This window comes from Cetorhinus maximus, chromosome 31 (genome assembly GCF_964194155.1).
Source record: "Cetorhinus maximus chromosome 31, sCetMax3.hap1.1, whole genome shotgun sequence".
NCBI lineage: Eukaryota > Metazoa > Chordata > Chondrichthyes > Lamniformes > Cetorhinidae > Cetorhinus > Cetorhinus maximus.
Genome location: NC_135909.1, coordinates 11004033 through 11018720, shown reverse-complemented (window position 1 = coordinate 11018720; position 14688 = coordinate 11004033).

Sequence of the window (14688 nt, the reverse complement as noted above, 5' to 3'; positions counted from 1 at the left end):
TCATTAATGAAAATGAAAATAGCAGAAGATGGTTTCAATCCATCGAGCTGTGGGTTATGGGCCCAGCACGCTTCCGCTGAGCCACTCTGCTAGATGGCGAGGTAGTGCCACAGTGTTATTGTCACTGGACGAGTATTCTAGAGACCCAGGAGACCCAGTTTCGAATCCCACCATGGCAGATTGTGAAATTTGAAATCAAAACTCTGATTGTCGATTGTCGTCAAAAACCATGCAAAACCTGCCTCTTTTACATGATCCCACTGGTAACTCCAGGCCCCTGACCCGCAGTAATGTGGTTGTCTCTTAAATACCCTCTGAACAAGGGAAATTAGGGATGAACAAAGTTGTGCACAGCATCAGGGATTGAGTGTTACAAAATGTATCTAACACTCGCACAGATTACCAGAGCCTGACAGACAAAATGAATCCCACTCTCACATACAGCATCACAGACTAACAGATGCAAAATATGTTTCAAAGATTCCCAGATATTGAGAATGACTCTCACATTCCTGTTCAACACTTGAAACTGACAGATACAGACTGAATTCCACACTCACATTGAGCAGCAGATGTTGGAATGTCCAAAATTAATCCCACCTTCAGACACAGAACCAGGCTCCGACAGTGAATGAGAAGTGCACAATCAGATAGTACCACAGACTGAATGATCTAGAATCGACACCAGATTGATTTACAGTGCCAGAGACTGACAAACACAGGATGAATCTCATTTACGGACATTTACAGGGACTAACAGGTATAGAATCAATCCAACACTCTCATATTGTGGTCTAGAATGACACATACAGCATTTATCCCAAACTGGTATATCATAGAAACAAGGATCAAGTGTAGGCCATTTGGCCCTTTGAGCCTGCTCCACCATTCAATATGATCATGGCTGATCCTCTATCTCATCGCCATATTCCCTCTTTCTCTCCATACCCCTTGATGCCCCAAATATCCAAAAATGTACCAATTTCTTTCTTGAATATACTCTGTGACCCGGCCTCCACAGCCTTCTGTGGTAGAGAATTCCACAGGCTGACCACCCTCTCAGTGAAGACGAGACCATGAAGCAGCACTGAAACATTGTTATGGGGTATGTGGAACATTCCTTGTTCCAGTCCGAATCAGGCCCCCTCCCGCAACTCTTTCTTCGGTACACCGATGACCATTTCGGTGCTGCTTCATGTTCTCACCTGGACCTGGAAAAAATTATCAATTTTTCTTCCAATTTCCATCCCTCCATCACCTTCATGGTCCATCTCTGACACTTCCCTTCCTTGACCTCTCTGTCTCATTTTCTGGTGATAGACTGTACATCAATATTCGATACAATCCACTGGTTCTTCCTTATCTTTTCTCCAAAAACTTCAGTAGATTAGTTAAGCATGATTTCCCTTCCATAAACCCATGCTGACTTTGTCTAATCCTATTAATGCTTTCCAAGTGTTACCATGTTACCATGTCTTTTATAATAGACTCTAGAATTTTCCCCACTACTGATGTTAGGCTAACTGGCCTGTAGTTCTGTTTTTTCTCTCCCTCCTTGTTTAAATAGCGGGGTTACAATTGCCACCCTCCAATCTGTAGGAATTGCTCCCGAGTCGAGAGATTTTCGATGATGACCACCAATGCATCCAATATTTCCAGGGCCACTTCCTTTAGTAGTCTGGGATGTAGATCATCAAGTCCTGGGGATTTCTCAGCCTTTAACCCCCTTAATTTCTTGACCACAATTTTTAACTAATACTAGTTTTCTTCAATTCCTCCCTCTTGCTAGACCCTTGGTTCCCTAACATTTCTGGAAAATTATTTGTGTCCTCTTTTGTGAAGACAGAACTAAAATATGTGTTCAATTCTCCTGCCATTTCTTTGTTCCCCATTATAATTTCCCCCGTTTCTGACTGTAAGGGACTTACATTTGTCTTTGCTAATCTTTTTCTCTTCACATATTTATAGAAGCCTTTATACTCAGTTTTTATGTCCCTTGTAAGTTTCATCTCATATTCCATTTTCCCCTTCTTGTCAAATCTTTTTGTCCACTTTTGCTGAATCCTAAACTGCTCCAAATCTTCAGGCTTGCTCTCGTTTCTGGCAATTTAATATGTCTTCTCATTGGATCTAATATTATCCCAAATTTCTTTTGTAAGCCATGGTTGGGCCACCTTTCCTGTTTTATTTTTGTGCCAGACAGGAATGAATAATTGTTGTAATTCATGCATTGCCTATCCACTGCTCAACCATTTCAGTACAGTTCCCCAGTCCATCATTGCCAACTCACGCCTTAGACCCTCGTAGCTCCTTTTATTTAGGTTCAGGACCTTCGTTTTGAATTCAACTTCTTCACTATCCATCCTAATGAACAATTCCATCATTTTATGGTCACTCTTCCCCAAGGGAGTTAATTATTTCTTATTGCATGGCACCCAGTCTATGATCGCCTGCTCTCTAGTTGGTTCCTCAATGTCTTGGTCCATAAAACCATCACGTACACACGCCAGGAAATCCTCCTCCACAGCATTATTGCTGTGTGGTTTGTCCAATCTGTATGTAGATTAAAGTCACCCACATTACAGTTGTATCCTTATTGCATGCATCTCTAATTTCCTGCTTAATGCCTTCCCTTACATCTCCATTACTGTTTGGAGGTCTATAGACAACCCTCACCAACGTTTTCTGCCCCTTGGTGTTTCTTATCTCCAGCCAAACAGATTCCACATCATGATTTTCCAAGCCAATATCCTTCCTCACTATTTCATTGATTTCCTCCATTACTAACAATGCCACCCCACCTCCTTTCTCTATTGGTCTTCCCTTCCTAAATATTCAATACCCCTGGATGTTCAGTTTGCATCATTGATCACCCTGTAGACATGTCTTCATAATTGCAACTATATCATAACCGTTTATAAATATTTGCACCGTTAATTCATCTGCCTTATTGCAAATGTTCTACACATTAAAATATAATGCCTTTCAACTTTTCTTTAACTTTGTAACCACCTTCGCTTTATTTTGCACTCTGACCCCATTTGTTTTTCACTCTTTTTTTCTGCCTTTCACTTTTGCTCCTTACTTTTCTGCCTTGTGTTTCTATCCTTGTTTCCCCCTCCTCTGTCTCCCTACTCAGGTTCCCATCCCCCTGCCATTCTAGTTTAAACCCTCCCCAACCGCACTAGCAAACACTTTCCTCCACCACCACCACCCCACAGCCAACCCCTCCACTCCCACCAACCCCCCACCCCCAACCCCTCCACCACCAAGGACATTGGTTTCGGTCCTGCCCAGATGCAACCTGTCCTGTTTGTACTGGTCCCACTTTCCCCAGAACTGGTCCCAATGTCCCAGGAATCTGAATCCCTCCCCCCAACACCATTTCTTCAGCCATGTATCTATCTGATATATCCTGTTGTTTCTACTCTCGCTAGCACGTGGTACTGGTAATAATCCTGAGATTACTATCTTTGATGTCCTACTTTTTAGTTCACATCCTAACTCCCTATATTCAGCTTGTAGGAGCTCATTGTTTTATTTTTTACCTATGTTGTTGGTACCAATATGCACCAAGACCACTGGCTGTTCACACTGCTTTCCGCCCCCCTTCACAATTCCCTGCCGCTCTCTGGGACATCCTTGACCGTGGCACCAGGGAGGCAACATACCATCCTGGAGTCTATTTTGTGGGCCACAGCAACGCCTGTCTGTTCCCCTTACTATTGAATCCCCTATCACTATAGCCCGGCCACTCTCCTTCCTCCCCTCTTTTGCAGCAGAGCCACCCGTGATGCTATGGACTTCTGCTGCTTTCCCCTGAGACGTTGCCTCCCCCAGCAGTATCCAAAACGGTATATATGTTAGAGAGGGGGACGGCCACAGGGGACTCCTGTACTACTTGCCTCCCTCTACTCTGCCTGGTGGTCACCCATTCCCTTTCTGCCTGTTCAGTCTTTATCTGCAGTGTGACCGCCTCACTGAATGTGCTGTCCCCGATGATCTCAGCATCACAGATGCTCCTGGGTGAATCCACCCGCAGCTCCAGCTCCGAAATGCAGTTAGCCAGTATCTGCAGCTGGACGCACTTCCTGCACACATGCTCACCAGGGTCACTGGAAGTGTCCATGAATTCCCACATAGCACAGGAGGAGCATATCGCGGGTGTGAGCTCTGCTGCCATGAGTTCCCTTTAAATTAAAGTTGTTAGTTACTCCCTTTTAAAGAATACTAATTACACTAGGGTCCTTATTCCACTCCAACCTCTCCTACTACAGTCCAAAGTCCTCACGTTATTTTGTTTAAACTAATGGACTGCAGCAGTTTAATTAATAGAATAAGTAGAAGTACTTACCTGACTTACTTACTGCGTCATAATTTGAATAGTGATGTCACTTTGAACTCCACCGCCTGGAGGCCCTGAGGGTCCGCCTCTCCTCTCCGGACTTGGCGTCTGTCAGAGGAAGAGAATGAAAACCCCACTCAATCACATGCACCGCTAACTGACAGATGCACAATGAGTCTCAAACACTATCACAGTCAGATACAGAATGACAGCAACAATCACTTTCAGTCCCAGAGACTGACAAGCACAGAATGAATCCCAGACTCTCTCACTGTAGCACGGCCTTACAAACAGTGAATGAATCTCAAACTCATTCACAGTATCAGAGTGAGTAAATCCCAAACTCGCACACATTATCAGGGGCTCTATGTTACAGATGGCATCCCGCTTTCCCGTGTAGTCTCTCTCTGTGGAGAACGGATCCTCGCAAAACAATCAGGCGACATTCCCCGATGTATAGTAAAACACTGTGGAACTGGGGCTGGAGAGAGTCTTTGTAAAATGTATTTCCTGACTAAAGTAAATGGGCACGAGTTGGGAGGAGGAGTGAGGGCGAGAAAGCACAATCTGATTGGCCTGTTTCCATATCCAATCCTGAAATTATATACTTAGAGGCTGGTTTAGCCTTTAAACTGTCCATTCAGAGTCATCTTTTCCCAATCCTTCATTAGCATAGATCTGGGAGACTGTCTATTTATTCGGCGCTCGGAAGAGGTTTGGTTTATTTCTGTGTCTGAAACTGAAGATGGTTGATGAGAAGAAACCAGCTCCCAAGAAGGGAGCCAAGAAAGCCTTAAAGAAACCGGTAGCAAAGGGCGGCAAGAAGCGGCGAAAGTCGAGGAAGGAGAGTTACTCCTGACCATTTTCTGAACAGATTCACCAGTCAGAGTTACAAGGACTATTAATACAATCTGCTCGACAATCCGCCTTTTTAGACTCTGAGGAACCGCCCCGAACAGTAATTGGCTGCAGCCTTACGCCCAGGCAGTTGCGTCCAAAATCGAACCAATGAATTAATCCCTGGCAACTCAGGTCCTCATTGGTCGAGTTGTTTTTAATTGCCCATTTAAAAATTCCGCCTTTTTTTGCAGCCGTTTACCGTCTCGACAATAGACTTCGTTCTTCCCTTTTTTTGAAAATTATAAATACCATTTTTCACTATCACTCACTATTTCCTAACCCCAATGAAATTCCAGTTCATGTAACCTGTCCCGGCAATTTGTAAACCCCGCATCATCCTGGTGAATCTGCTCATTTTTGGACAGAAACACCAGTCTGTTGTTTGAACTGTGTAAAGTCAGTGCTGATTTTCCCAGGCAATAACTGAATTGTTAATATAATAATAATTGAGCATTGCTCCATACAGCACAACCAACCTTTAAAATCGCCGCTCGCTTAGAGGGCTGGAATGGGTAATAAAATAGAAACGGTGCTGGGGGCATCAGACCCCTTCCCATTGCCCTCATTCTGGGCTGTTCATTCCGATAAAGAGCGGGAACGGGAGCGGCTCGAAGCTCCCCCTGTTCCCGGTCTGAGTCTTGATGGACATCCGTGCGAATATTGGGATTAGGAGCAGGAGGAGGCCACTCAGCCCATCGAGCCGGCTCCGCCATTCAGTGAGATCATGGCTGATCTGATTGTAACCTCAACTCCACTCACGGATTGAACGGCTGATATCAGAGGAACCGCCGGATCCTGTCATTACTATCCGACTCATTATTCATCCAGAACAAAACCTTTCGACAATATGAAGCAGTGATGAGACTTTTCAGTGTCAGTGCAGAATGTGCCATCCGGGTAAATAAACAACGGGCAACCTGAGATTCTCAGTACATTCCCCGTCAGAACAAACCAGGCACTAACATTCCCGATCACAGCCCATCCCAGCTCCCGTTCCCAGGTCTCTGCTCTCTGTGAGGTGGTGGGTGGCTCTTAAAAGAGCCTTTGTTGTGTGTTCGGTAGAAAGGGTCGAGTTGTTCAGCCGCCGAATCCATAGAGAGTGCGGCCCTGGCGTTTCAGAGCGTACACCACATCCATGGCAGTGACCGTCTTGCGCTTGGCGTGTTCAGTGTAGGTGACCGCATCCCTGATCACATTCTCCAGGAAAACCTTCAGCACCCCGCGAGTCTCCTCATAGATCAAACCCGAGATCCGCTTGACACCGCCACGGCGAGCCAGGCGGCGGATTGCTGGTTTGGTGATGCCCTGGATATTATCACGAAGCACTTTGCGGTGCCGCTTTGCTCCGCCTTTCCCCAGTCCTTTGCCTCCTTTCCCTCTGCCAGACATGATGATTCTTCACTCAGATAGCTGCAGAATATGAGAGACGAGCTCCTGCACGTTCCTCTTTTATACAGCCCGCCCCGACCTAACTGAGAAACGGGCAGAGAGTGAGAGGCGGGACGGGGAGGAGACTGAGTGACAGACAGAACAGAGGAACGTCTTTGATAATCCAGCTCCGCCCCCTGCCCGCTCGAAACGACATTTTTTTAAAATTATCGACAATGGAAGTTAACACAGCGCTCGGCACAAAACTTATAGATTGGAGCTTCATGTTCAACGGTTCTAGAAACCCGCAGCTTTTAAATACAGAGCTTTACAAAGAAAATTCAGTACTACTCCCGCCCATGTACATACACTATACCCTGTCAAATCCTTCTGTTTCCACTTCACTCCCAGCTTCTGTTCTATCCCCACACACCTCCCCTCCAGACGGGTTGAGCAGTTTACCGACACCTCACTCCAGCTGAATTAGACAAACTCATGTGTTGGGCTTTGAGTTGTAACGCGGGGTTTCTGCGCCCGGGTAACTGTCTTACACACTCTCACCCTGAATCTGTGAAAAGGAAACGAGCAGAAACTGACAGAGCAGCTGAACAAATCCCTAGTTACAATGGGGCACGGACACCGCTCTGTTTCATTGCAGAGTGGGGGAGGGGCTGGGTATAGTGCATGTCAGTGAGATACCGGGAATTTTCAATTTAATATAAATCATTTCAGTGTGAAACCTGCTCCCAGCGCCGGGACAGGGACATTTGATTCGGGGATCAGCTCTTTCCTGAGAGACGTGGGCGGCTCTGAGAAGAGCCTTTGTGTTCAGAGGTTTACAATTTGCTCGGCTGGTTTCATTTCTTTCCTGGCGCTGCTTTCTTAGCCTTTGCTGCTTTCACTTTGGGCTTGGCCTTCGATTTATCCACTTTTTTAAAAACCTTTCCGCCCGTGACCTTCTTGACGGGAGATTTTTTCTTCAGCGCTGCTTTCTTCACCGCCTTTTTTGGAGTTGCCGCCTTCTTGCTGCTTGTTTTCTTGACTGTTGCTTTCTTCGCTGGGGATTTCTTGGCTGCTACTTTCCTGGCTGGAGATTTCTTAGCTGCTGGTTTCTTTGTTTTCACCTTCTTGGCCGCTGGTTTCTTGACTAAAGATTTCTTGGCTGTTGGTTTCTTCTCCTTCTTTCCCACTTTCCCCTGGGATTCCTTCTTAGGGATTTTGAAGGAGCCGGAGGCGCCCTGTCCCTTTACCTGCACCAGGGAGCCGCTCTCCACCTTCCTCCTGATACTTAGCCTGATCTGGGAGCCGAGCTTCCCCACATCGACACCGCTGCCAGACAAAGCTTTCTTTATCGCGGCCAGGGACATCCCCTTGCGATCGCTGCAACCCGCCACAATCTTGAGGATCTGTTCGCCTAACTTGGGACCGGCTGCCTTCGATCGGGAAGCCGCCTTCTTCTTCTTGGGAGGTTTGACTTGAGCGGCAGCGGCTGGAGGAGCCGTTTCAGTGGCTGCAGTATCAGTCATATCCGAGACTGTGTGGAAAATCTCTCTGACAGTCAGAACTGGATCAGAAATGAAACCAGTGGTGGCGGCTCAGAGCAACTTAAACACAGAGAGCGGACGGGGCAGAGACAACCTGCTGTCAGCTCCCGGCTCCTCCAGCCTCTCTGTGTTTCTCTCTCCTCATAAACTCCCCAATTCCACTTCAAATTGGACATTTCAGATTCCCACACTCGCTTCCTTCTGGTAACAAAATCCGAATCTTTGTTGTCGAGAAAGTTCCATCCGAATTAAAGGCAGCAATTTCGATTTAAACCCGTTTCTTTGCTGCTTTGATCGCGCCCTCTCAGCCGAGCGCTGACTTCTTCTCTGTGTTTCCACTGAAATCTTGAAATTATCGAAATATTTCCCTTAAATTCTCTCTTCAGGGCTGAGCAGGGGAGCAGCGCGATCCAATTACAGGGATATCTTGTGATTTTACACAAGAATGACTCGGAAACCTGGCGCTGAGTCCGGACACACAAACACAGTGACATTAGTCTAACCCGCCCGCCCCTTTAACACACTCTCGCTGATACAATGTCACTGTCAGCCTGTTCCTGCCCCACGGAACTCATTTCTTGCTTTCTTGACTCCATTCTCTCTCCCCTTGTCCAGTCCCTTCCCACCGACATCCGTGATTCCTCTGACACCCTACATCATATCAACAATTTCCAGTTCGCTGACCCCAACCGACAGGAGCCATGGACGCCCAATCCCGCTACAGCTCCATCCCCCACCAGGATGGTCTGATGGCTCCCCGCTTCTTCCTCGAACAGAGGCCCGAACAATCCCCATCCACCACTACTCTCCTCGTCTGGCTGAACTTGTTGTCACACCGAACAATTTCTCCTTAAACTCCTCTCACTTCCTCCAAATAAAAGGTGTGGCTATGGGTACCCGCATGGGCCCCAGCTATGCCTGTCTCTTTATGGGGTATGTGGAACATTCCTTGTTCCAGTCCTACTCCGGCCCCCTCCCACAACTCTTTCTCCGCTACATCGATGATTACTTCGGTGCTGCTTCATGCTCTCATCTGGACCTGGAAAAATTTATTAATTTTGCATCCAATCTCCACCCCTCCATCATCTTCACATGGTCCATCTCTGGCACCTCGCTTCCCTTCCTTCACCTCTCTGCCTCAATTTCTGGAGATAGATTGTCCACCAATATTCATCACAAGCCTACCGACTCCCACAGCTACCTTGACTACAGCTCCTCACACCCCGCTTCCTGTAAGAACTCCATCCCATTCTCTAAGTTCCTTCACCTCCATCACATCTGTTCTGATGATGCCACTTTCAAAAACAGTTCCTCTGACATGACTTCCTTCTTCCTTAACCAAGGTTTTCCACGCACGGTGGTTGACAGGGCCCTCAACTGCGTCTGGCCCATCTCCCGCGCATCCACTCTCACACCTTCCTCTCCCTCCCAGAACCATGATAGGGTCCCACTTGTCCTCACGTATTACCACACCAGCCCCCACATTCAAAGGATCATCCTCTGCCATTTCCGCCAACTCTAGCATGATGCCACCACCAGACACATCTTCCCTTCACCCCCCCGGCGGCATTGCACAGCGATCGTTCCCTCCGGGACACCCTGGTCCACTCCTCCATCACCCCCTACACCTCAACCCCCTCCCACGGCGCCTTCCCATGCAACGGCAGAAGGTGCAACACGTGCGCCTTAACTGCCCCTCTCCTCACCATCCAAGGGCCCAAATATTCCTTGCAAGTGAAGAAGCATTTCACTTGCACTTCTCTCAATTTAGTCCACTGCATTCGTTGCTCCCAATGCAGTTTCCTCTACATTGGAGAGACCAAACGCAGACTGGGTGACCACTTTGCAGAACGCCTTTGGTCTGTCTGCAAGCATGAGCCAGACCTCCCTGTCGCTTGCCATTTCAACACTCCACCCTGATCTTATGCCCACATGTCCGTCCTTGGCCTGCTGCATTGTTTCAGTGAAGCTCAATGCAAACTGGAGGAATAGCACCTCATCTTCCCACTAGGCACTTTACAGCCTTCTGGACTGAATATTGACTTCATCAATTTTAGATCATGAACTCTCTCCTCCATCCCCAACCCCATTCCGATCCCCCCCTTTTATCCCCAATAATTTATATAGATTTTTCGTTTCCCAACTATCTCCATTATTTTTAAATGTATTTCCGTCCATTGTTTTATCTCTACCTTTTAGCCTATTTCGATCCCTTCCCTTCACCCCATCCACACGTGGGCTATCTGTACCTTGCTTGTCCTGCTTTCTACCCTTAAATAGCACATTCCTTAGATAATATCACCACCTTCAACACCTCTTTGTCCATTTGTCTATGACATTTTTTGGCTATCTCCACTTCTCAGTGGCCTTCTATCCAGCTCTACCTGTACCACACCCCCTCTCCCTTAAACCAGCTTATATTTCACCTCTTTTCTGTTTTTACTTAGTTCTGTTGAAGAGTCATACGGACTCGAAATGTTAACTGTGTTCGTCTCTGCATATGCTACCAGACCTGCTGAGTTTTTCCAGGTATTTTTAATTTTGATCACATCTACACATTGACAGGACAAACTGTGTCTCAGATTTACAGCTCCCAGGACAGGCGTTCCTCTCCTCTCGGCCTGAGCTGTGGATTCTCGGGAATTAGTTGTAGTTTCCCAGCTCAGTAACTGTTAAACCCTCTGAGATCGGAGTTGCTCACAGTGTCTGTTCCCCAGATCCAGGAGGCTGCAGCCAATCACAGCTGTGCCTGAGTTAACCCGTAACTGTTTTAAATTATTAACTTGTTCACAGGCAAATTTACTTTTGATCATTGGAGGGGGCATCGAATGAAGCTTTGTGGGTAGATTTTAGGAATTAAAAAGGGGCAGCCATATTATTAGGTGGTATTATAGACCCCCAGATTGTCAGCGGGAAATTGAGGATCAAATATGTGCACAATTTTTGGAGGTGGGTAAAAACAATGACAATAGGACGATTATATTAGGTGATTTCAACTTTCCCATCATTAATTGGGATAGAAAGTGTGCTAAGGACTTGGATGGAGTGCATTTCTTGAAATGTGTACAGGAGAACGTTTTTGGTCAATATGTAGAGGGTCCAATAAGGGACGGTGCATTGCTGGACCTAATTCTGGTGAATGAAGCTGGACAGGTGGCTGAGGTGGTGGTGGGCGAGCATTTTAGTGATAGCGACCACAACATGGTACAGTTTAAGTTTGTTATGGACAAAGAAATCGAAAAGTTGCGAAAAAATGTTTTGCATTGGGGGAGAGTGGATTTTAGTAAAATAAGGCAAGATCTGGCCAAGATAGACTGGGAACAGTCATTTGTGGGAAAATCTACAGAGGAATAGTGGGGGGTGTTCATAAAGGAAACGGGGATGGTACAGGTTCAACATGTTCCCTCTAGGGTGATAGGAAGTAGTAACAAGCCCAGAGAACCATGGGTGACCAGAGATATTCAGGTTAAGATGAGATAGAAAATAGAGGCTTTTAGCAGGTACAAGGGATGCAAAACAGCAGAGGCATTAGTGGAGTACAGATAGTGCAGTGTGGAGCTTAAGAAAGCAATTAGGAGAGCAAAGAGGGGATATGAGAGAGCTCTGGCTGGTAAAAGAAGGGAAAATCCCAAGATATTCAATAAGTATATCAATGGGAAGAGGATAACCAGGGTCATAGTATATGGGATCAAGTGGGCATTTCATGGGTGGAGCCAGAGGACATCGCTAGAATTTTGAATGAATACTTCACATCGGTCTTCACCCAAGAGTATGAGGATGAATGTATCGAACTCGGGGCGAAAGACTGCGAGGTACTTAAGCAAATTGGTATAGCGATTGGCAAGGTATTGGTGGTGTTGGCAGGTTTAAAAGTGGAGAAATCTCCAGGTTCGGATGATTTGTGTCCCAGCCTGCTGAGGGAGGCAAGGGAGGAGATCGCAGGGGCTCGGACCCAAATTTTAATTCCTCTCTGGCCACGGGGAAGATTCCAGAGGACTGGAGAACAGCTGATGTGGTTCTGCTATTTAAGAAGGGTTGTAGAGATAAACCAGGGAACTACAGGCCAGTGAGTATCACGTCAGTGGTAGGGAAACTATTGGATAAATTTCTGAAGGAGAGTATCCATCTCCACATGCAGAGGCAAGTTTTGATCAGGGATAGTCAGCATGGCTTTGTCAGAGGCAGGTCATGCCTAACAAATTTGATTGAATTTTTTGAGGAGGTGACCAGGTGTGTAGATCAGGGTAGTGTAGTTGATGTAGTTTATATGGATTTCAGCAAAGCCTTTGACAAGGGAGACTTATAAAGAAGGCAAAGGCACATGGGATACAGGGTAAATTTGATAAGGTGGATTCAAAATTTGATTAGCTGTAGGAGGCAGAGGGTGATGACAGAACGATGCTTTAGTGACTGGAAGCCAGTGTCCAGTGGCATACCACAATGATCTGTGCTCTGTCCCCTATTGTTTGTCATTTATATAAACGACATAGATGACTATGTGGGGGGGTAGAATTACTAAGTTTGCAGATGACACAAAGATTGGCCGGGTGGTTAACAGTGAGGTTGAGTATCTTGGGCTACAGGAAGATATAGATGGGATGGTGAAATGGGCAGATAAGTGGCAGATGGAATTTAAACCTGAAAAGTGTGAGGTGATACACTTTGGATGGAGTAATTTGACAACGAAGTATTTAATGAGTAGCATGGCACTAGGAAGTTCTGAGGAACAAAGGGACCTTGGCGTGTGTGTCCATAGATCTCTGAAGGTGGAGGGGCATGTTAGTGGGTTGGTGAAAAAGGCATATGGGACACTTGCCTTTATCAATCGAGGCATAGATTACAAAAGTAGGGAGGTCATGTTGGAGTTGCATAGAACCTTGGTGAGGCCACTGTGCAGTTCTGGTCGCCACATTATAGGAAGGATGTGATTACACTGGAGGGGCTACAGAGGAGATTCACCATGATGTTGCCTGGGATGAAACTTTTAAGTTACGAAGAGAGGTAGGATAGACTTGGGTTGTTTTCGTTGGAGCAGAGAAGACTGTGGGGCGACCTGATCGAGGTGTACAAGATTATGAGGGGCATAGACAGGGAGGAGCTTTTCCCCATTGAGGAAGGGTCAGTCACAAGGGGGCATAAGTACAAGGTGAGGAGAAGGAGGTTTAGTGGGGATGTGAGGAAAAACTTTTTTATCCAGAGGGTGGTGATTGTCTGCAATGCACTGCCTGGGAGGGTGGTGGAGGCGGGTTGCATTACATCCGTTAAAAAGTACCTGGATGAGCACTTGGCACGTCATAACATACAAGGCTATGGGCCAAGTGCTGGTAAATGGGATTAGGTAGGTAGGTCAGGTGTTGGTCAGGTGTTTCTCACGTGTCGGTGCGGACTCGATGGGCCGAAGGGCCTCTTCTGCATTGTGATTCTGTGATTCTGTGATTTGAAGATAGACTGTGCCTACTCAGCTACAAAACAACAGTATCGCGCCTTCATGTGGAGTTCAAGAGAGAGGGGGTGGAGGGATAGACAGAGACAGAGTGAGTGAGGGTGGTGAGACACAGAAAATGCATCAGTTGCAGAAATCCTTGTAAATTCTGGTGTTATCCAGAAAGATTCTCATGTAGAGGCAGAAGCTGCAGTCTCAGATCTTAATGATATTGTAACAGAGACACATTATTAATCCCACACGCAGGATTAATGCTGTATTTTAACAGAAATGAGGCAGTATGAAGATAATGGTCCAGTTCTAAAAATTGTGCAAGGAAAGAGGGACCAAGAGTCTTTATATCTTTGAAGGTGACAGGAGATTTTGAGGGAGTAGTTAGGAAAGCAGATGGGATCTTTGGTTTCATCAACAGAGGTACTGAGCATAGAAACAGGAACGTTATGTTTAACATTTATAAAGCTCTGGTTAGGCTGCAACTAGAATATTGCCTCCATTTCTGGTCACCACGTTTTTGGAAGAATGTGAGAGTGTTTGAGAGGGTGCAAAGGAGATTTACCAGATTAGTTCCAGACATGAGGGATGATAGCTGCAAGGTTTGTTTGCGGAATCCGGAGTTGCTCTCCTTGAAGCAACCGAGATTGAGGGAAGGTCTGAGAGAGGTGTACAGGATTATAACAGGTTTAGATCAGGTAGACAAAGGAAAGCTGTTCCCATTAGCTGAGAGCAGAAGGATGAGGCAGCACGGATTTAAAATATAAGACAAGATGTACAGGGGGGATGTGTGCAAGAAATTTGTTACACTCTGGGTAATGACCTGGATCTTGATCCCTCTGGGCATTGTGGAAACGGAGATGGTCAATGATTTCAAATTGAAATTGGGTGAGCGCTTGTGGGAAATAAAGTTGCAGGAATGGAGCAGGAGAATGGGACTGACTGGATTATTCTACAGACAGTCAGACTGGATGGGCCGTATGGCCTCCTTCTGAGCAGCAATGTCTCCATGACTCTATGTCCGTCTGTCTCTATGACAGTGTCAGCGAGTGAGAAACAGTAGCCCATGTTTAACCCTCGGTTCTCCGTTCTACTCC